This window comes from Diuraphis noxia, unplaced genomic scaffold (genome assembly GCF_037042655.1).
Source record: "Diuraphis noxia isolate RWA-SAM2 unplaced genomic scaffold, SU_Dnox_SAM2 contig0007, whole genome shotgun sequence".
NCBI lineage: Eukaryota > Metazoa > Arthropoda > Insecta > Hemiptera > Aphididae > Diuraphis > Diuraphis noxia.
The window spans coordinates 3,656,614-3,680,728 of NW_028301717.1; positions in this window are offsets into that span (position 1 = coordinate 3,656,614).

Sequence of the window (24,115 nt, forward strand, 5' to 3'; positions counted from 1 at the left end):
TTAAGTTCACATTATTTTACATCTAAAACACGTATTTACAATACATTTGGGTGAATACAAAAAATAGAAAAAAAATTTGGGAAAAAATTTGGTAAAAAATGGTGATAATTCCGCTAAATATCGTTTAAAGTCATTTGTATTGAACTAATCATACTTTTTATATTTTTATCGTTAAGTTCACATTATTTTACATCTAAAACACGTATTTACAATACATTTGGGTGAATATAAAAGGTCGTAAAAAAATTTTGAAATACAGCTGATGAATCCGCTAAATATCGTCTTAAGTCATTTCTATTAAACTAATCATACTTTTTATATTTTTAACGTTAAGTTCACATTATTTTACATCTAAAACACGTATTTACAATACATTTGGGTGAATACAAAAAATAGAAAAAAAATTTGGGAAAAAATTTGGTAAAAAATGGTGATAATTCCGCTAAATATCGTTTAAAGTCATTTGTATTGAACTAATCATACTTTTTATATTTTTATCGTTAAGTTCACATTATTTTACATCTAAAACACGTCTTTACAATACATTTGGGTGAATATAAAAGGTCGTAAAAAAATTTTGAAATACAGCTGATGAATCCGCTAAATATCGTCTTAAGTCATTTCTATTAAACTAATCATACTTTTTATATTTTTAACGTTAAGTTCACATTATTTTACATCTAAAACACGTATTTACAATACATTTGGGTGAATACAAAAAATAGAAAAAAATTTGGGAAAAAATTTGGTAAAAAATGGTGATAATTCCGCTAAATATCGTTTAAAGTCATTTGTATTGAACTAATCATACTTTTTATATTTTTATCGTTAAGTTCACATTATTTTACATCTAAAACACGTCTTTACAATACATTTGGGTGAATATAAAAGGTCGTAAAAAAATTTTGAAATACAGGTGATGAATCCGCTAAATATCGTCTTAAGTCATTTCTATTAAACTAATCATACTTTTTATATTTTTAACGTTAAGTTCACATTATTTTACATCTAAAACACGTGTTTACAATACATTTGGATGAATACAAAAAATAGAAAAAAAATTTGGGAAAAAATTGGGTAAAAAATGGTGATAATTCCGCTAAATATCGTTTAAAGTCATTTGTATTGAACTAATCATACTTTTTATATTTTTATCGTTAAGTTCACATTATTTTACATCTAAAACACGTATTTACAATACATTTGGGTGAATACAAAAAATAGAAAAAAAATTTGGGAAAAAATTTGGTAAAAAATGGTGATAATTCCGCTAAATATCGTTTAAAGTCATTTGTATTGAACTAATCATACTTTTTATATTTTTATCGTTAAGTTCACATTATTTTACATCTAAAACACGTCTTTACAATACATTTGGGTGAATATAAAAGGTCGTAAAAAAATTTTGAAATACAGGTGATGAATCCGCTAAATAACGTCTTAAGTCATTTCTATTAAACTAATCATACTTTTTATATTTTTAACGTTAAGTTCACATTATTTTACATCTAAAACACGTCTTTACAATACATTTGGGTGAATATAAAAGGTCGTAAAAAAATTTTGAAATACAGGTGATGAATCCGCTAAATATCGTCTTAAGTCATTTCTATTAAACTAATCATACTTTTTATATTTTTAACGTTAAGTTCACATTATTTTACATCTAAAACACGTGTTTACAATACATTTGGGTGAATACAAAAAATAGAAAAAAAATTTGGTAAAAAATGGTGATAATTCCGCTAAATATCGTTTAAAGTCATTTGTATTGAACTAATCATACTTTTTATATTTTTATCGTTAAGTTCACATTATTTTACATCTAAAACACGTATTTACAATACATTTGGGTGAATACAAAAAATAGAAAAAAAATTTGGGAAAAAATTTGGTAAAAAATGGTGATAATTCCGCTAAATATCGTTTAAAGTCATTTGTATTGAACTAATCATACTTTTTATATTTTTATCGTTAAGTTCACATTATTTTACATCTAAAACACGTATTTACAATACATTTGGGTGAATATAAAAGGTCGTAAAAAAATTTTGAAATACAGCTGATGAATCCGCTAAATATCGTCTTAAGTCATTTCTATTAAACTAATCATACTTTTTATATTTTTAACGTTAAGTTCACATTATTTTACATCTAAAACACGTATTTACAATACATTTGGGTGAATACAAAAAATAGAAAAAAAATTTGGAAAAAATTTGGTAAAAAATGGTGATAATTCCGCTAAATATCGTTTAAAGTCATTTGTATTGAACTAATCATACTTTTTATATTTTTATCGTTAAGTTCACATTATTTTACATCTAAAACACGTCTTTACAATACATTTGGGTGAATATAAAAGGTCGTAAAAAAATTTTGAAATACAGGTGATGAATCCGCTAAATATCGTCTTAAGTCATTTCTATTAAACTAATCATACTTTTTATATTTTTAACGTTAAGTTCACATTATTTTACATCTAAAACACGTGTTTACAATACATTTGGATGAATACAAAAAATAGAAAAAAAATTTGGGAAAAAATTGGGTAAAAAATGGTGATAATTCCGCTAAATATCGTTTAAAGTCATTTGTATTGAACTAATCATACTTTTTATATTTTTATCGTTAAGTTCACATTATTTTACATCTAAAACACGTATTTACAATACATTTGGGTGAATACAAAAAATAGAAAAAAAATTTGGGAAAAAATTTGGTAAAAAATGGTGATAATTCCGCTAAATATCGTTTAAAGTCATTTGTATTGAACTAATCATACTTTTTATATTTTTATCGTTAAGTTCACATTATTTTACATCTAAAACACGTCTTTACAATACATTTGGGTGAATATAAAAGGTCGTAAAAAAATTTTGAAATACAGGTGATGAATCCGCTAAATAACGTCTTAAGTCATTTCTATTAAACTAATCATACTTTTTATATTTTTAACGTTAAGTTCACATTATTTTACATCTAAAACACGTCTTTACAATACATTTGGGTGAATATAAAAGGTCGTAAAAAAATTTTGAAATACAGGTGATGAATCCGCTAAATATCGTCTTAAGTCATTTCTATTAAACTAATCATACTTTTTATATTTTTAACGTTAAGTTCACATTATTTTACATCTAAAACACGTGTTTACAATACATTTGGGTGAATACAAAAAATAGAAAAAAAATTTGGTAAAAAATGGTGATAATTCCGCTAAATATCGTTTAAAGTCATTTGTATTGAACTAATCATACTTTTTATATTTTTATCGTTAAGTTCACATTATTTTACATCTAAAACACGTATTTACAATACATTTGGGTGAATACAAAAAATAGAAAAAAAATTTGGGAAAAAATTTGGTAAAAAATGGTGATAATTCCGCTAAATATCGTTTAAAGTCATTTGTATTGAACTAATCATACTTTTTATATTTTTATCGTTAAGTTCACATTATTTTACATCTAAAACACGTCTTTACAATACATTTGGGTGAATATAAAAGGTCGTAAAAAAATTTTGAAATAAAGGTGATGAATCCGCTAAATATCGTCTTAAGTCATTTCTATTAAACTAATCATACTTTTTATATTTTTAACGTTAAGTTCACATTATTTTACATCTAAAACACGTGTTTTCAATACATTTGGGTGAATACAAAAAATAGAAAAAAAATTTGGGAAAAAATTGGGTAAAAAATGGTGATAATTCCGCTAAATATCGTTTAAAGTCATTTGTATTGAACTAATCATACTTTTTATATTTTTATCGTTAAGTTCACATTATTTTACATCTAAAACACGTATTTACAATACATTTGGGTGAATACAAAAAATAGAAAAAAAATTTGGGAAAAAATTTGGTAAAAAATGGTGATAATTCCGCTAAATATCGTTTAAAGTCATTTGTATTGAACTAATCATACTTTTTATATTTTTATCGTTAAGTTCACATAATTTTACATCTAAAACACGTCTTTACAATACATTTGGGTGAATATAAAAGGTCGTAAAAAAATTTTGAAATACAGGTGATGAATCCGCTAAATATCGTCTTAAGTCATTTCTATTAAACTAATCATACTTTTTATATTTTTAACGTTAAGTTCACATTATTTTACATCTAAAACACGTGTTTACAATACATTTGGGTGAATACAAAAAATAGAAAAAAAATTTGGTAAAAAATGGTGATAATTCCGCTAAATATCGTTTAAAGTCATTTGTATTGAACTAATCATACTTTTTATATTTTTATCGTTAAGTTCACATTATTTTACATCTAAAACACGTATTTACAATACATTTGGGTGAATACAAAAAATAGAAAAAAAATTTGGGAAAAAATTTGGTAAAAAATGGTGATAATTCCGCTAAATATCGTTTAAAGTCATTTGTATTGAACTAATCATACTTTTTATATTTTTATCGTTAATTTCACATAATTTTACATCTAAAACACGTCTTTACAATACATTTGGGTGAATATAAAAGGTCGTAAAAAAATTTTGAAATACAGGTGATGAATCCGCTAAATATCGTCTTAAGTCATTTCTATTAAACTAATCATACTTTTTATATTTTTAACGTTAAGTTCACATTATTTTACATCTAAAACACGTGCTTACAATACATTTGGGTGAATACAAAAAGTAGAAAAAAAATTTGGGAAAAAATTGGGTAAAAAATGGTGATAATTCCGCTAAATATCGTTTAAAGTCATTTGTATTGAACTAATCATACTTTTTATATTTTTATCGTTAAGTTCACATTATTTTACATCTAAAACACGTCTTTACAATACATTTGGGTGAATATAAAAGGTCGTAAAAAAATTTTGAAATAAAGGTGATGAATCCGCTAAATATCGTCTTAAGTCATTTCTATTAAACTAATCATACTTTTTATATTTTTAACGTTAAGTTCACATTATTTTACATCTAAAACACGTGTTTTCAATACATTTGGGTGAATACAAAAAATAGAAAAAAAATTTGGGAAAAAATTGGGTAAAAAATGGTGATAATTCCGCTAAATATCGTTTAAAGTCATTTGTATTGAACTAATCATACTTTTTATATTTTTATCGTTAAGTTCACATTATTTTACATCTAAAACACGTATTTACAATACATTTGGGTCAATACAAAAAATAGAAAAAAAATTTGGGAAAAAATTTGGTAAAAAATGGTGATAATTCCGCTAAATATCGTTTAAAGTCATTTGTATTGAACTAATCATACTTTTTATATTTTTATCGTTAAGTTCACATAATTTTACATCTAAAACGTCTTTACAATACATTTGGGTGAATATAAAAGGTCGTAAAAAAATTTTGAAATACAGGTGATGAATCCGCTAAATATCGTCTTAAGTCATTTCTATTAAACTAATCATACTTTTTATATTTTTAACGTTAAGTTCACATTATTTTACATCTAAAACACGTGTTTACAATACATTTGGGTGAATACAAAAAATAGAAAAAAAATTTGGTAAAAAATGGTGATAATTCCGCTAAATATCGTTTAAAGTCATTTGTATTGAACTAATCATACTTTTTATATTTTTATCGTTAAGTTCACATTATTTTACATCTAAAACACGTATTTACAATACATTTGGGTGAATACAAAAAATAGAAAAAAAATTTGGGAAAAAATTTGGTAAAAAATGGTGATAATTCCGCTAAATATCGTTTAAAGTCATTTGTATTGAACTAATCATACTTTTTATATTTTTATCGTTAAGTTCACATAATTTTACATCTAAAACACGTCTTTACAATACATTTGGGTGAATATAAAAGGTCGTAAAAAAATTTTGAAATACAGGTGATGAATCCGCTAAATATCGTCTTAAGTCATTTCTATTAAACTAATCATACTTTTTATATTTTTAACGTTAAGTTCACATTATTTTACATCTAAAACACGTGCTTACAATACATTTGGGTGAATACAAAAAGTAGAAAAAAAATTTGGGAAAAAATTGGGTAAAAAATGGTGATAATTCCGCTAAATATCGTTTAAAGTCATTTGTATTGAACTAATCATACTTTTTATATTTTTATCGTTAAGTTCACATCATTTTACATCTAAAACACGTCTTTACAATACATTTGGGTGAATATAAAAGGTCGTAAAAAAATTTTGAAATACAGGTGATGAAACCGCTAAATATCGTCTTAAGTCATTTCTATTAAACTAATCATACTTTTTATATTTTTAACGTTAAGTTCACATTATTTTACATCTAAAACACGTGTTTACAATACATTTGGGTGAATACAAAAAATAGAAAAACAATTTGGGAAAAAATTGGGTAAAAAATGGTGATAATTCCGCTAAATATCGTTTAAAGTCATTTGTATTGAACTAATCATACTTTTTATATTTTTATCGTTAAGTTCACATCATTTTACATCTAAAACACGTCTTTACAATACATTTGGGTGAATATAAAAGGTCGTAAAAAAATTTTGAAATACAGGTGATGAAACCGCTAAATATCGTCTTAAGTCATTTCTATTAAACTAATCATACTTTTTATATTTTTAACGTTAAGTTCACATTATTTTACATCTAAAACACGTGTTTACAATACATTTGGGTGAATACAAAAAATAGAAAAAAAATTTGGTAAAAAATGGTGATAATTCCGCTAAATATCGTTTAAAGTCATTTGTATTGAACTAATCATACTTTTTATATTTTTATCGTTAAGTTCACATTATTTTACATCTAAAACACGTATTTACAATACATTTGGGTCAATACAAAAAATAGAAAAAAAATTTGGGAAAAAATTTGGTAAAAAATGGTGATAATTCCGCTAAATATCGTTTAAAGTCATTTGTATTGAACTAATCATACTTTTTATATTTTTATCGTTAAGTTCACATAATTTTACATCTAAAACGTCTTCACAATACATTTGGGTGAATATAAAAGGTCGTAAAAAAATTTTGAAATACAGGTGATGAATCCGCTAAATATCGTCTTAAGTCATTTCTATTAAACTAATCATACTTTTTATATTTTTAACGTTAAGTTCACATTATTTTACATCTAAAACACGTGTTTACAATACATTTGGGTGAATACAAAAAATAGAAAAAAAATTTGGTAAAAAATGGTGATAATTCCGCTAAATATCGTTTAAAGTCATTTGTATTGAACTAATCATACTTTTTATATTTTTATCGTTAAGTTCACATTATTTTACATCTAAAACACGTATTTACAATACATTTGGGTGAATACAAAAAATAGAAAAAAAATTTGGGAAAAAATTTGGTAAAAAATGGTGATAATTCCGCTAAATATCGTTTAAAGTCATTTGTATTGAACTAATCATACTTTTTATATTTTTATCGTTAAGTTCACATAATTTTACATCTAAAACGTCTTTACAATACATTTGGGTGAATATAAAAGGTCGTAAAAAAATTTTGAAATACAGGTGATGAATCCGCTAAATATCGTCTTAAGTCATTTCTATTAAACTAATCATACTTTTTATATTTTTAACGTTAAGTTCACATTATTTTACATCTAAAACACGTGTTTACAATACATTTGGGTGAATACAAAAAATAGAAAAAAAATTTGGTAAAAAATGGTGATAATTCCGCTAAATATCGTTTAAATTCATTTGTATTGAACTAATCATACTTTTTATATTTTTATCGTTAAGTTCACATTATTTTACATCTAAAACACGTATTTACAATACATTTGGGTGAATACAAAAAATAGAAAAAAAATTTGGGAAAAAATTTGGTAAAAAATGGTGATAATTCCGCTAAATATCGTTTAAAGTCATTTGTATTGAACTAATCATACTTTTTATATTTTTATCGTTAAGTTCACATAATTTTACATCTAAAACACGTCTTTACAATACATTTGGGTGAATATAAAAGGTCGTAAAAAAATTTTGAAATACAGGTGATGAATCCGCTAAATATCGTCTTAAGTCATTTCTATTAAACTAATCATACTTTTTATATTTTTAACGTTAAGTTCACATTATTTTACATCTAAAACACGTGTTTACAATACATTTGGGTGAATACAAAAAATAGAAAAAAAATTTGGTAAAAAATGGTGATAATTCCGCTAAATATCGTTTAAAGTCATTTGTATTGAACTAATCATACTTTTTATATTTTTATCGTTAAGTTCACATTATTTTACATCTAAAACACGTATTTACAATACATTTGGGTGAATACAAAAAATAGAAAAAAAATTTGGGAAAAAATTTGGTAAAAAATGGTGATAATTCCGCTAAATATCGTTTAAAGTCATTTGTATTGAACTAATCATACTTTTTATATTTTTATCGTTAAGTTCACATTATTTTACATCTAAAACACGTCTTTACAATACATTTGGGTGAATATAAAAGGTCGTAAAAAAATTTTGAAATAAAGGTGATGAATCCGCTAAATATCGTCTTAAGTCATTTCTATTAAACTAATCATACTTTTTATATTTTTAACGTTAAGTTCACATTATTTTACATCTAAAACACGTGTTTTCAATACATTTGGGTGAATACAAAAAATAGAAAAAAAATTTGGGAAAAAATTGGGTAAAAATGGTGATAATTCCGCTAAATATCGTTTAAAGTCATTTGTATTGAACTAATCATACTTTTTATATTTTTATCGTTAAGTTCACATTATTTTACATCTAAAACACGTATTTACAATACATTTGGGTCAATACAAAAAATAGAAAAAAAATTTGGGAAAAAATTTGGTAAAAAATGGTGATAATTCCGCTAAATATCGTTTAAAGTCATTTGTATTGAACTAATCATACTTTTTATATTTTTATCGTTAAGTTCACATAATTTTACATCTAAAACGTCTTTACAATACATTTGGGTGAATATAAAAGGTCGTAAAAAAATTTTGAAATACAGGTGATGAATCCGCTAAATATCGTCTTAAGTCATTTCTATTAAACTAATCATACTTTTTATATTTTTAACGTTAAGTTCACATTATTTTACATCTAAAACACGTGTTTACAATACATTTGGGTGAATACAAAAAATAGAAAAAAAATTTGGTAAAAAATGGTGATAATTCCGCTAAATATCGTTTAAAGTCATTTGTATTGAACTAATCATACTTTTTATATTTTTATCGTTAAGTTCACATTATTTTACATCTAAAACACGTATTTACAATACATTTGGGTGAATACAAAAAATAGAAAAAAAATTTGGGAAAAAATTTGGTAAAAAATGGTGATAATTCCGCTAAATATCGTTTAAAGTCATTTGTATTGAACTAATCATACTTTTTATATTTTTATCGTTAAGTTCACATAATTTTACATCTAAAACGTCTTTACAATACATTTGGGTGAATATAAAAGGTCGTAAAAAAATTTTGAAATACAGGTGATGAATCCGCTAAATATCGTCTTAAGTCATTTCTATTAAACTAATCATACTTTTTATATTTTTAACGTTAAGTTCACATTATTTTACATCTAAAACACGTATTTACAATACATTTGGGTCAATACAAAAAATAGAAAAAAAATTTGGGAAAAAATTTGGTAAAAAATGGTGATAATTCCGCTAAATATCGTTTAAAGTCATTTGTATTGAACTAATCATACTTTTTATATTTTTATCGTTAAGTTCACATAATTTTACATCTAAAACGTCTTTACAATACATTTGGGTGAATATAAAAGGTCGTAAAAAAATTTTGAAATACAGGTGATGAATCCGCTAAATATCGTCTTAAGTCATTTCTATTAAACTAATCATACTTTTTATATTTTTAACGTTAAGTTCACATTATTTTACATCTAAAACACGTGTTTACAATACATTTGGGTGAATACAAAAAATAGAAAAAAAATTTGGTAAAAAATGGTGATAATTCCGCTAAATATCGTTTAAAGTCATTTGTATTGAACTAATCATACTTTTTATATTTTTATCGTTAAGTTCACATTATTTTACATCTAAAACACGTATTTACAATACATTTGGGTGAATACAAAAAATAGAAAAAAAATTTGGGAAAAAATTTGGTAAAAAATGGTGATAATTCCGCTAAATATCGTTTAAAGTCATTTGTATTGAACTAATCATACTTTTTATATTTTTATCGTTAAGTTCACATAATTTTACATCTAAAACGTCTTTACAATACATTTGGGTGAATATAAAAGGTCGTAAAAAAATTTTGAAATACAGGTGATGAATCCGCTAAATATCGTCTTAAGTCATTTCTATTAAACTAATCATACTTTTTATATTTTTAACGTTAAGTTCACATTATTTTACATCTAAAACACGTGTTTACAATACATTTGGGTGAATACAAAAAATAGAAAAAAAATTTGGTAAAAAATGGTGATAATTCCGCTAAATATCGTTTAAAGTCATTTGTATTGAACTAATCATACTTTTTATATTTTTATCGTTAAGTTCACATTATTTTACATCTAAAACACGTATTTACAATACATTTGGGTGAATACAAAAAATAGAAAAAAAATTTGGGAAAAAATTTGGTAAAAAATGGTGATAATTCCGCTAAATATCGTTTAAAGTCATTTGTATTGAACTAATCATACTTTTTATATTTTTATCGTTAAGTTCACATTATTTTACATCTAAAACACGTCTTTACAATACATTTGGGTGAATATAAAAGGTCGTAAAAAAATTTTGAAATACAGGTGATGAATCCGCTAAATATCGTCTTAAGTCATTTCTATTAAACTGATCATACTTTTTATATTTTTAACGTTAAGTTCACATTATTTTACATCTAAAACACGTGTTTACAATACATTTGGGTGAATACAAAAAATAGAAAAAAAATTTGGGAAAAAATTGGGTAAAAAATGGTGATAATTCCGCTAAATATCGTTTAAAGTCATTTGTATTGAACTAATCATACTTTTTATATTTTTATCGTTAAGTTCACATTATTTTACATCTAAAACACGTATTTACAATACATTTGGGTCAATACAAAAAATAGAAAAAAAATTTGGGAAAAAATTTGGTAAAAAATGGTGATAATTCCGCTAAATATCGTTTAAAGTCATTTGTATTGAACTAATCATACTTTTTATATTTTTATCGTTAAGTTCACATAATTTTACATCTAAAACGTCTTTACAATACATTTGGGTGAATATAAAAGGTCGTAAAAAAATTTTGAAATACAGGTGATGAATCCGCTAAATATCGTCTTAAGTCATTTCTATTAAACTAATCATACTTTTTATATTTTTAACGTTAAGTTCACATTATTTTACATCTAAAACACGTGTTTACAATACATTTGGGTGAATACAAAAAATAGAAAAACAATTTGGGAAAAAATTGGGTAAAAAATGGTGATAATTCCGCTAAATATCGTTTAAAGTCATTTGTATTGAACTAATCATACTTTTTATATTTTTATCGTTAAGTTCACATAATTTTACATCTAAAACGTCTTTACAATACATTTGGGTGAATATAAAAGGTCGTAAAAAAATTTTGAAATACAGGTGATGAATCCGCTAAATATCGTCTTAAGTCATTTCTATTGAACTAATCATACTTTTTATATTTTTATCGTTAAGTTCACATTATTTTACATCTAAAACACGTATTTACAATACATTTGGGTGAATACAAAAAATAGAAAAAAAATTTGGGAAAAAATTTGGTAAAAAATGGTGATAATTCCGCTAAATATCGTTTAAAGTCATTTGTATTGAACTAATCATACTTTTTATATTTTTATCGTTAAGTTCACATAATTTTACATCTAAAACGTCTTTACAATACATTTGGGTGTATATAAAAGGTCGTAAAAAATTTTGAAATACAGGTGATGAATCCGCTAAATATCGTCTTAAGTCATTTCTATTAAACTAATCATACTTTTTATATTTTTAACGTTAAGTTCACATTATTTTACATCTAAAACACGTGTTTACAATACATTTGGGTGAATACAAAAAATAGAAAAAAAATTTGGTAAAAAATGGTGATAATTCCACTAAATATCGTTTAAAGTCATTTGTATTGAACTAATCATACTTTTTATATTTTTATCGTTAAGTTCACATTATTTTACATCTAAAACACGTATTTACAATACATTTGGGTCAATACAAAAAATAGAAAAAAAATTTGGGAAAAAATTTGGTAAAAAATGGTGATAATTCCGCTAAATATCGTTTAAAGTCATTTGTATTGAACTAATCATACTTTTTATATTTTTATCGTTAAGTTCACATAATTTTACATCTAAAACGTCTTTACAATACATTTGGGTGAATATAAAAGGTCGTAAAAAAATTTTGAAATACAGGTGATGAATCCGCTAAATATCGTCTTAAGTCATTTCTATTAAACTAATCATACTTTTTATATTTTTAACGTTAAGTTCACATTATTTTACATCTAAAACACGTGTTTACAATACATTTGGGTGAATACAAAAAATAGAAAAAAAATTTGGTAAAAAATGGTGATAATTCCGCTAAATATCGTTTAAAGTCATTTGTATTGAACTAATCATACTTTTTATATTTTTATCGTTAAGTTCACATTATTTTACATCTAAAACACGTATTTACAATACATTTGGGTGAATACAAAAAATAGAAAAAAAATTTGGGAAAAAATTTGGTAAAAAATGGTGATAATTCCGCTAAATATCGTTTAAAGTCATTTGTATTGAACTAATCATACTTTTTATATTTTTATCGTTAAGTTCACATAATTTTACATCTAAAACGTCTTTACAATACATTTGGGTGAATATAAAAGGTCGTAAAAAAATTTTGAAATACAGGTGATGAATCCGCTAAATATCGTCTTAAGTCATTTCTATTAAACTAATCATACTTTTTATATTTTTAACGTTAAGTTCACATTATTTTACATCTAAAACACGTGTTTACAATACATTTGGGTCAATACAAAAAATAGAAAAAAAATTTGGGAAAAAATTTGGTAAAAAATGGTGATAATTCCGCTAAATATCGTTTAAAGTCATTTGTATTGAACTAATCATACTTTTTATATTTTTATCGTTAAGTTCACATTATTTTACATCTAAAACACGTATTTACAATACATTTGGGTGAATACAAAAAATAGAAAAAAAATTTGGGAAAAAATTTGGTAAAAAATGGTGATAATTCCGCTAAATATCGTTTAAAGTCATTTGTATTGAACTAATCATACTTTTTATATTTTTATCGTTAAGTTCACATTATTTTACATCTAAAACACGTATTTACAATACATTTGGGTGAATATAAAAGGTCGTAAAAAAATTTTGAAATACAGGTGATGAAACCGCTAAATATCGTCTTAAGTCATTTCTATTAAACTAATCATACTTTTTAAATTTTTAACGTTAAGTTCACATTATTTTACATCTAAAACACGTGTTTACAATACATTTGGGTGAATACAAAAAATAGAAAAAAAATTTGGTAAAAAATGGTGATAATTCCGCTAAATATCGTTTAAAGTCATTTGTATTGAACTAATCATACTTTTTATATTTTTATCGTTAAGTTCACATTATTTTACATCTAAAACACGTATTTACAATACATTTTGGTGAATACAAAAAATAGAAAAAAAATTTGGGAAAAAATTTGGTAAAAAATGGTGATAATTCCGCTAAATATCGTTTAAAGTCATTTGTATTGAACTAATCATACTTTTTATATTTTTATCGTTAAGTTCACATTATTTTACATCTAAAACACGTATTTACAATACATTTGGGTGAATATAAAAGGTCGTAAAAAAATTTTGAAATACAGGTGATGAATCCGCTAAATATCGTCTTAAGTCATTTCTATTAAACTAATCATACTTTTCATATTTTTAACGTTAAGTTCACATTATTTTACATCTAAAACACGTGTTTACAATTTATTTGGGTGAAAACAAAAAATAGAAAAAAAATTTGGTAAAAAATGGTGATAATTCCGCTAAATATCGTTTAAAGTCATTTGTATTGAACCAATCATACTTTTTATATTTTTATCGTTAAGTTCACATTATTTTACATCTAAAACACGTATTTACAATACATTTGGGTGAATACAAAAAATAGAAAAAAAATTTGGGAAAAAATTTGGTAAAAAATGGTGATAATTCCGCTAAATATCGTTTAAAGTCATTTGTATTGAACTAATCATACTTTTTATATTTTTATCGTTAAGTTCACATTATTTTACATCTAAAACACGTATTTACAATACATTTGGGTGAATACAAAAAATAGAAAAAAAATTTGGGAAAAAATTGGGTAAAAAATGGTGATAATTCCGCTAAATATCGTTTAAAGTCATTTGTATTGAACTAATCATACTTTTTAAATTTTTATCGTTAAGTTCACATTATTTTACATCTAAAACACGTCTTTACAATACATTTGGGTGAATATAAAAGGTCGTAAAAAAATTTTGAAATACAGGTGATGAATCCGCTAAATATCGTCTTAAGTCATTTGTATTGAACTAATCATACTTTTTATATTTTTATCGTTAAGTTCACATTATTTTACATCTAAAACACGTATTTACAATACATTTGGGTGAATACAAAAAATAGAAAAAAAATTTGGGAAAAAATTGGGTAAAAAATGGTGATAATTCCGCTAAATATCGTTTAAAGTCATTTGTATTGAACTAATCATACTTTTTATATTTTTATCGTTAAGTTCACATAATTTTACATCTAAAACACGTCTTTACAATACATTTGGGTGAATATAAAAGGTCGTAAAAAAATTTAGAAATACAGGTGATGAATCCGCTAAATATCGTCTTAAGTCATTTCTATTAAACTAATCATACTTTTTATATTTTTAACGTTAAGTTCACATTATTTTACATCTAAAACACGTGTTTACAATACATTTGGGTGAATACAAAAAATAGAAAAAAAATATGGTAAAAAATGGTGATAATTCCGCTATATATCGTTTAAAGTCATTTGTATTGAACTAATCATACTTTTTATATTTTTATCGTTAAGTTCACATTATTTTACATCTAAAACACGTCTTTACAATACATTTGGGTGAATATAAAAGGTCGTAAAAAAATTTAGAAATACAGGTGATGAATCCGCTAAATATCATCTTAAGTCATTTCTATTAAACTAATCATACTTTTCATATTTTTAACGTTAAGTTCACATTATTTTACATCTAAAACACGTGTTTACAATACATTTGGGTGAATACAAAAAATAGAAAAAAAATTTGGTAAAAAATGGTGATAATTCCGCTAAATATCGTTTAAAGTCATTTGTATTGAACTAATCATACTTTTTATATTTTTATCGTTAAGTTCACATTATTTTACATCTAAAACACGTATTTACAATACATTTGGGTGAATATAAAAGGTCGTAAAAAAATTTTGAAATACAGGTGATGAATCCGCTAAATATCGTCTTAAGTCATTTCTATTAAACTAATCATACTTTTTATATTTTTAACGTTAAGTTCACATTATTTTACATCTAAAACACGTGTTTACAATACATTTGGGTGAATACAAAAAATAGAAAAAAAATTTGGGAAAAAATTGGGCAAAAAATGGTGATAATTCCGCTAAATATCGTTTAAAGTCATTTGTATTGAACTAATCATACTTTTTATATTTTTAACGTTAAGTTCACATTATTTTACATCTAAAACACGTGTTTACAATACATTTGGGTGAATACAAAAAATAGAAAAAAAATATGGTAAAAAATGGTGATAATTCCGCTATATATCGTTTAAAGTCATTTGTATTGAACTAATCATACTTTTTATATTTTTATCGTTAAGTTCACATTATTTTACATCTAAAACACGTCTTTACAATACATTTGGGTGAATATAAAAGGTCGTAAAAAAATTTAGAAATACAGGTGATGAATCCGCTAAATATCATCTTAAGTCATTTCTATTAAACTAATCATACTTTTCATATTTTTAACGTTAAGTTCACATTATTTTACATCTAAAACACGTGTTTACAATACATTTGGGTGAATACAAAAAATAGAAAAAAAATTTGGTAAAAAATGGTGATAATTCCGCTAAATATCGTTTAAAGTCATTTGTATTGAACTAATCATACTTTTTATATTTTTATCGTTAAGTTCACATTATTTTACATCTAAAACACGTATTTACAATACATTTGGGTGAATATAAAAGGTCGTAAAAAAATTTTGAAATACAGGTGATGAATCCGCTAAATATCGTCTTAAGTCATTTCTATTAAACTAATCATACTTTTTATATTTTTAACGTTAAGTTCACATTATTTTACATCTAAAACACGTGTTTACAATACATTTGGGTGAATACAAAAAATAGAAAAAAAATTTGGGAAAAAATTGGGCAAAAAATGGTGATAATTCCGCTAAATATCGTTTAAAGTCATTTGTATTGAACTAATCATACTTTTTATATTTTTATCGTTAAGTTCACATCATTTTACATCTAAAACACGTCTTTACAATACATTTGGGTGAATATAAAAGGTCGTAAAAAAATTTTGAAATACAGGTGATGAAACCGCTAAATATCGTCTTAAGTCATTTCTATTAAACTAATCATACTTTTTATATTTTTAACGTTAAGTTCACATTATTTTACATCTAAAACACGTGTTTACAATACATTTGGGTGAATACAAAAAATAGAAAAACAATTTGGGAAAAAATTGGGTAAAAAATGGTGATAATTCCGCTAAATATCGTTTAAAGTCATTTGTATTGAACTAATCATACTTTTTATATTTTTATCGTTAAGTTCACATCATTTTACATCTAAAACACGTCTTTACAATACATTTGGGTGAATATAAAAGGTCGTAAAAAAATTTTGAAATAAAGGTGATGAATCCGCTAAATATCGTCTTAAGTCATTTCTATTAAACTAATCATACTTTTTATATTTTTAACGTTAAGTTCACATTATTTTACATCTAAAACACGTGTTTACAATACATTTGGGTGAATACAAAAAATAGAAAAAAAATATGGTAAAAAATGGTGATAATTCCGCTATATATCGTTTAAAGTCATTTGTATTGAACTAATCATACTTTTTATATTTTTATCGTTAAGTTCACATTATTTTACATCTAAAACACGTCTTTACAATACATTTGGGTGAATATAAAAGGTCGTAAAAAAATTTAGAAATACAGGTGATGAATCCGCTAAATATCATCTTAAGTCATTTCTATTAAACTAATCATACTTTTCATATTTTTAACGTTAAGTTCACATTATTTTACATCTAAAACACGTGTTTACAATACATTTGGGTGAATACAAAAAATAGAAAAAAAATTTGGTAAAAAATGGTGATAATTCCGCTAAATATCGTTTAAAGTCATTTGTATTGAACTAATCATACTTTTTATATTTTTATCGTTAAGTTCACATTATTTTACATCTAAAACACGTGTTTACAATACATTTGGGTGAATACAAAAAATAGAAAAACAATTTGGGAAAAAATTTGGTAAAAAATGGTGATAATTCCGCTAAATATCGTTTAAAGTCATTTGTATTGAACTAATCATACTTTTTATATTTTTATCGTTAAGTTCACATTATTTTACATCTAAAACACGTATTTACAATACATTTGGGTGAATACAAAAAATAGAAAAAAAATTTGGGAAAAAATTTGGTAAAAAATGGTGATAATTCCGCTAAATATCGTTTAAAGTCATTTGTATTGAACTAATCATACTTTTTATATTTTTATCGTTAAGTTCACATTATTTTACATCTAAAACACGTATTTACAATACATTTGGGTGAATATAAAAGGTCGTAAAAAAATTTTGAAATACAGGTGATGAAACCGCTAAATATCGTCTTAAGTCATTTCTATTAAACTAATCATACTTTTTAAATTTTTAACGTTAAGTTCACATTATTTTACATCTAAAACACGTGTTTACAATACATTTGGGTGAATACAAAAAATAGAAAAAAAATTTGGTAAAAAATGGTGATAATTCCGCTAAATATCGTTTAAAGTCATTTGTATTGAACTAATCATACTTTTTATATTTTTATCGTTAAGTTCACATTATTTTACATCTAAAACACGTATTTACAATACATTTTGGTGAATACAAAAAATAGAAAAAAAATTTGGGAAAAAATTTGGTAAAAAATGGTGATAATTCCGCTAAATATCGTTTAAAGTCATTTGTATTGAACTAATCATACTTTTTATATTTTTATCGTTAAGTTCACATTATTTTACATCTAAAACACGTATTTACAATACATTTGGGTGAATATAAAAGGTCGTAAAAAAATTTTGAAATACAGGTGATGAAACCGCTAAATATCGTCTTAAGTCATTTCTATTAAACTAATCATACTTTTTATATTTTTAACGTTAAGTTCACATTATTTTACATCTAAAACACGTGTTTACAATACATTTGGGTGAATACAAAAAATAGAAAAAAAATATGGTAAAAAATGGTGATAATTCCGCTATATATCGTTTAAAGTCATTTGTATTGAACTAATCATACTTTTTATATTTTTATCGTTAAGTTCACATTATTTTACATCTAAAACACGTCTTTACAATACATTTGGGTGAATATAAAAGGTCGTAAAAAAATTTAGAAATACAGGTGATGAATCCGCTAAATATCATCTTAAGTCATTTCTATTAAACTAATCATACTTTTCATATTTTTAACGTTAAGTTCACATTATTTTACATCTAAAACACGTGTTTACAATACATTTGGGTGAATACAAAAAATAGAAAAAAAATTTGGTAAAAAATGGTGATAATTCCGCTAAATATCGTTTAAAGTCATTTGTATTGAACTAATCATACTTTTTATATTTTTATCGTTAAGTTCACATTATTTTACATCTAAAACACGTGTTTACAATACATTTGGGTGAATACAAAAAATAGAAAAACAATTTGGGAAAAAATTTGGTAAAAAATGGTGATAATTCCGCTAAATATCGTTTAAAGTCATTTGTATTGAACTAATCATACTTTTTATATTTTTATCGTTAAGTTCACATTATTTTACATCTAAAACACGTATTTACAATACATTTGGGTGAATACAAAAAATAGAAAAAAAATTTGGGAAAAAATTTGGTAAAAAATGGTGATAATTCCGCTAAATATCGTTTAAAGTCATTTGTATTGAACTAATCATACTTTTTATATTTTTATCGTTAAGTTCACATTATTTTACATCTAAAACACGTATTTACAATACATTTGGGTGAATATAAAAGGTCGTAAAAAAATTTTGAAATACAGGTGATGAAACCGCTAAATATCGTCTTAAGTCATTTCTATTAAACTAATCATACTTTTTAAATTTTTAACGTTAAGTTCACATTATTTTACATCTAAAACACGTGTTTACAATACATTTGGGTGAATACAAAAAATAGAAAAAAAATTTGGTAAAAAATGGTGATAATTCCGCTAAATATCGTTTAAAGTCATTTGTATTGAACTAATCATACTTTTTATATTTTTATCGTTAAGTTCACATTATTTTACATCTAAAACACGTATTTACAATACATTTTGGTGAATACAAAAAATAGAAAAAAAATTTGGGAAAAAATTTGGTAAAAAATGGTGATAATTCCGCTAAATATCGTTTAAAGTCATTTGTATTGAACTAATCATACTTTTTATATTTTTATCGTTAAGTTCACATTATTTTACATCTAAAACACGTATTTACAATACATTTGGGTGAATATAAAAGGTCGTAAAAAAATTTTGAAATACAGGTGATGAAACCGCTAAATATCGTCTTAAGTCATTTCTATTAAACTAATCATACTTTTCATATTTTTAACGTTAAGTTCACATTATTTTACATCTAAAACACGTGTTTACAATTTATTTGGGTGAAAACAAAAAATAGAAAAAAAATTTGGTAAAAAATGGTGATAATTCCGCTAAATATCGTTTAAAGTCATTTGTATTGAACCAATCATACTTTTTATATTTTTATCGTTAAGTTCACATTATTTTACATCTAAAACACGTATTTACAATACATTTGGGTGAATATAAAAGGTCGTAAAAAAATTTTGAAATACAGGTGATGAAACCGCTAAATATCGTCTTAAGTCATTTCTATTAAACTAATCATACTTTTTAAATTTTTAACGTTAAGTTCACATTATTTTACATCTAAAACACGTGTTTACAATACATTTGGGTGAATACAAAAAATAGAAAAAAAATTTGGTAAAAAATGGTGATAATTCCGCTAAATATCGTTTAAAGTCATTTCTATTAAACTAATCATACTTTTTATATTTTTAACGTTAAGTTCACATTATTTTACATCTAAAACACGTGTTTACAATACATTTGGGTGAATACAAAAAATAGAAAAAAAATTTGGGAAAAAATTGGGCAAAAAATGGTGATAATTCCGCTAAATATCGTTTAAAGTCATTTGTATTGAACTAATCATACTTTTTATATTTTTATCGTTAAGTTCACATCATTTTACATCTAAAACACGTCTTTACAATACATTTGGGTGAATATAAAAGGTCGTAAAAAAATTTTGAAATACAGGTGATGAAACCGCTAAATATCGTCTTAAGTCATTTCTATTAAACTAATCATACTTTTTATATTTTTAACGTTAAGTTCACATTATTTTACATCTAAAACACGTGTTTACAATACATTTGGGTGAATACAAAAAATAGAAAAACAATTTGGGAAAAAATTGGGTAAAAAATGGTGATAATTCCGCTAAATATCGTTTAAAGTCATTTGTATTGAACTAATCATACTTTTTATATTTTTATCGTTAAGTTCACATCATTTTACATCTAAAACACGTCTTTACAATACATTTGGGTGAATATAAAAGGTCGTAAAAAAATTTTGAAATAAAGGTGATGAATCCGCTAAATATCGTCTTAAGTCATTTCTATTAAACTAATCATACTTTTTATATTTTTAACGTTAAGTTCACATTATTTTACATCTAAAACACGTGTTTACAATACATTTGGGTGAATACAAAAAATAGAAAAAAAATATGGTAAAAAATGGTGATAATTCCGCTATATATCGTTTAAAGTCATTTGTATTGAACTAATCATACTTTTTATATTTTTATCGTTAAGTTCACATTATTTTACATCTAAAACACGTCTTTACAATACATTTGGGTGAATATAAAAGGTCGTAAAAAAATTTAGAAATACAGGTGATGAATCCGCTAAATATCATCTTAAGTCATTTCTATTAAACTAATCATACTTTTCATATTTTTAACGTTAAGTTCACATTATTTTACATCTAAAACACGTGTTTACAATACATTTGGGTGAATACAAAAAATAGAAAAAAAATTTGGTAAAAAATGGTGATAATTCCGCTAAATATCGTTTAAAGTCATTTGTATTGAACTAATCATACTTTTTATATTTTTATCGTTAAGTTCACATTATTTTACATCTAAAACACGTGTTTACAATACATTTGGGTGAATACAAAAAATAGAAAAACAATTTGGGAAAAAATTTGGTAAAAAATGGTGATAATTCCGCTAAATATCGTTTAAAGTCATTTGTATTGAACTAATCATACTTTTTATATTTTTATCGTTAAGTTCACATTATTTTACATCTAAAACACGTATTTACAATACATTTGGGTGAATACAAAAAATAGAAAAAAAATTTGGGAAAAAATTTGGTAAAAAATGGTGATAATTCCGCTAAATATCGTTTAAAGTCATTTGTATTGAACTAATCATACTTTTTATATTTTTATCGTTAAGTTCACATTATTTTACATCTAAAACACGTATTTACAATACATTTGGGTGAATATAAAAGGTCGTAAAAAAATTTTGAAATACAGGTGATGAAACCGCTAAATATCGTCTTAAGTCATTTCTATTAAACTAATCATACTTTTTAAATTTTTAACGTTAAGTTCACATTATTTTACATCTAAAACACGTGTTTACAATACATTTGGGTGAATACAAAAAATAGAAAAAAAATTTGGTAAAAAATGGTGATAATTCCGCTAAATATCGTTTAAAGTCATTTGTATTGAACTAATCATACTTTTTATATTTTTATCGTTAAGTTCACATTATTTTACATCTAAAACACGTATTTACAATACATTTTGGTGAATACAAAAAATAGAAAAAAAATTTGGGAAAAAATTTGGTAAAAAATGGTGATAATTCCGCTAAATATCGTTTAAAGTCATTTGTATTGAACTAATCATACTTTTTATATTTTTATCGTTAAGTTCACATTATTTTACATCTAAAACACGTATTTACAATACATTTGGGTGAATATAAAAGGTCGTAAAAAAATTTTGAAATACAGGTGATGAATCCGCTAAATATCGTCTTAAGTCATTTCTATTAAACTAATCATACTTTTCATATTTTTAACGTTAAGTTCACATTATTTTACATCTAAAACACGTGTTTACAATTTATTTGGGTGAAAACAAAAAATAGAAAAAAAATTTGGTAAAAAATGGTGATAATTCCGCTAAATATCGTTTAAAGTCATTTGTATTGAACCAATCATACTTTTTATATTTTTATCGTTAAGTTCACATTATTTTACATCTAAAACACGTATTTACAATACATTTGGGTGAATACAAAAAATAGAAAAAAAATTTGGGAAAAAATTTGGTAAAAAATGGTGATAATTCCGCTAAATATCGTTTAAAGTCATTTGTATTGAACTAATCATACTTTTTATATTTTTATCGTTAAGTTCACATTATTTTACATCTAAAACACGTATTTACAATACATTTGGGTGAATACAAAAAATAGAAAAAAAATTTGGGAAAAAATTGGGTAAAAAATGGTGATAATTCCGCTAAATATCGTTTAAAGTCATTTGTATTGAACTAATCATACTTTTTAAATTTTTATCGTTAAGTTCACATTATTTTACATCTAAAACACGTCTTTACAATACATTTGGGTGAATATAAAAGGTCGTAAAAAAATTTTGAAATACAGGTGATGAATCCGCTAAATATCGTCTTAAGTCATTTGTATTGAACTAATCATACTTTTTATATTTTTATCGTTAAGTTCACATTATTTTGCATCTAAAACACGTATTTACAATACATTTGGGTGAATACAAAAAATAGAAAAAAAATTTGGGAAAAAATTGGGTAAAAAATGGTGATAATTCCGCTAAATATCGTTTAAAGTCATTTGTATTGAACTAATCATACTTTTTATATTTTTATCGTTAAGTTCACATAATTTTACATCTAAAACACGTCTTTACAATACATTTGGGTGAATATAAAAGGTCGTAAAAAAATTTAGAAATACAGGTGATGAATCCGCTAAATATCGTCTTAAGTCATTTCTATTAAACTAATCATACTTTTTATATTTTTAACGTTAAGTTCACATTATTTTACATCTAAAACACGTGTTTACAATACATTTGGGTGAATACAAAAAATAGAAAAAAAATATGGTAAAAAATGGTGATAATTCCGCTATATATCGTTTAAAGTCATTTGTATTGAACTAATCATACTTTTTATATTTTTATCGTTAAGTTCACATTATTTTACATCTAAAACACGTCTTTACAATACATTTGGGTGAATATAAAAGGTCGTAAAAAAATTTAGAAATACAGGTGATGAATCCGCTAAATATCATCTTAAGTCATTTCTATTAAACTAATCATACTTTTCATATTTTTAACGTTAAGTTCACATTATTTTACATCTAAAACACGTGTTTACAATACATTTGGGTGAATACAAAAAATAGAAAAAAAATTTGGTAAAAAATGGTGATAATTCCGCTAAATATCGTTTAAAGTCATTTGTATTGAACTAATCATACTTTTTATATTTTTATCGTTAAGTTCACATTATTTTACATCTAAAACACGTATTTACAATACATTTGGGTGAATACAAAAAATAGAAAAAAAATTTGGGAAAAAATTTGGTAAAAAATGGTGATAATTCCGCTAAATATCGTTTAAAG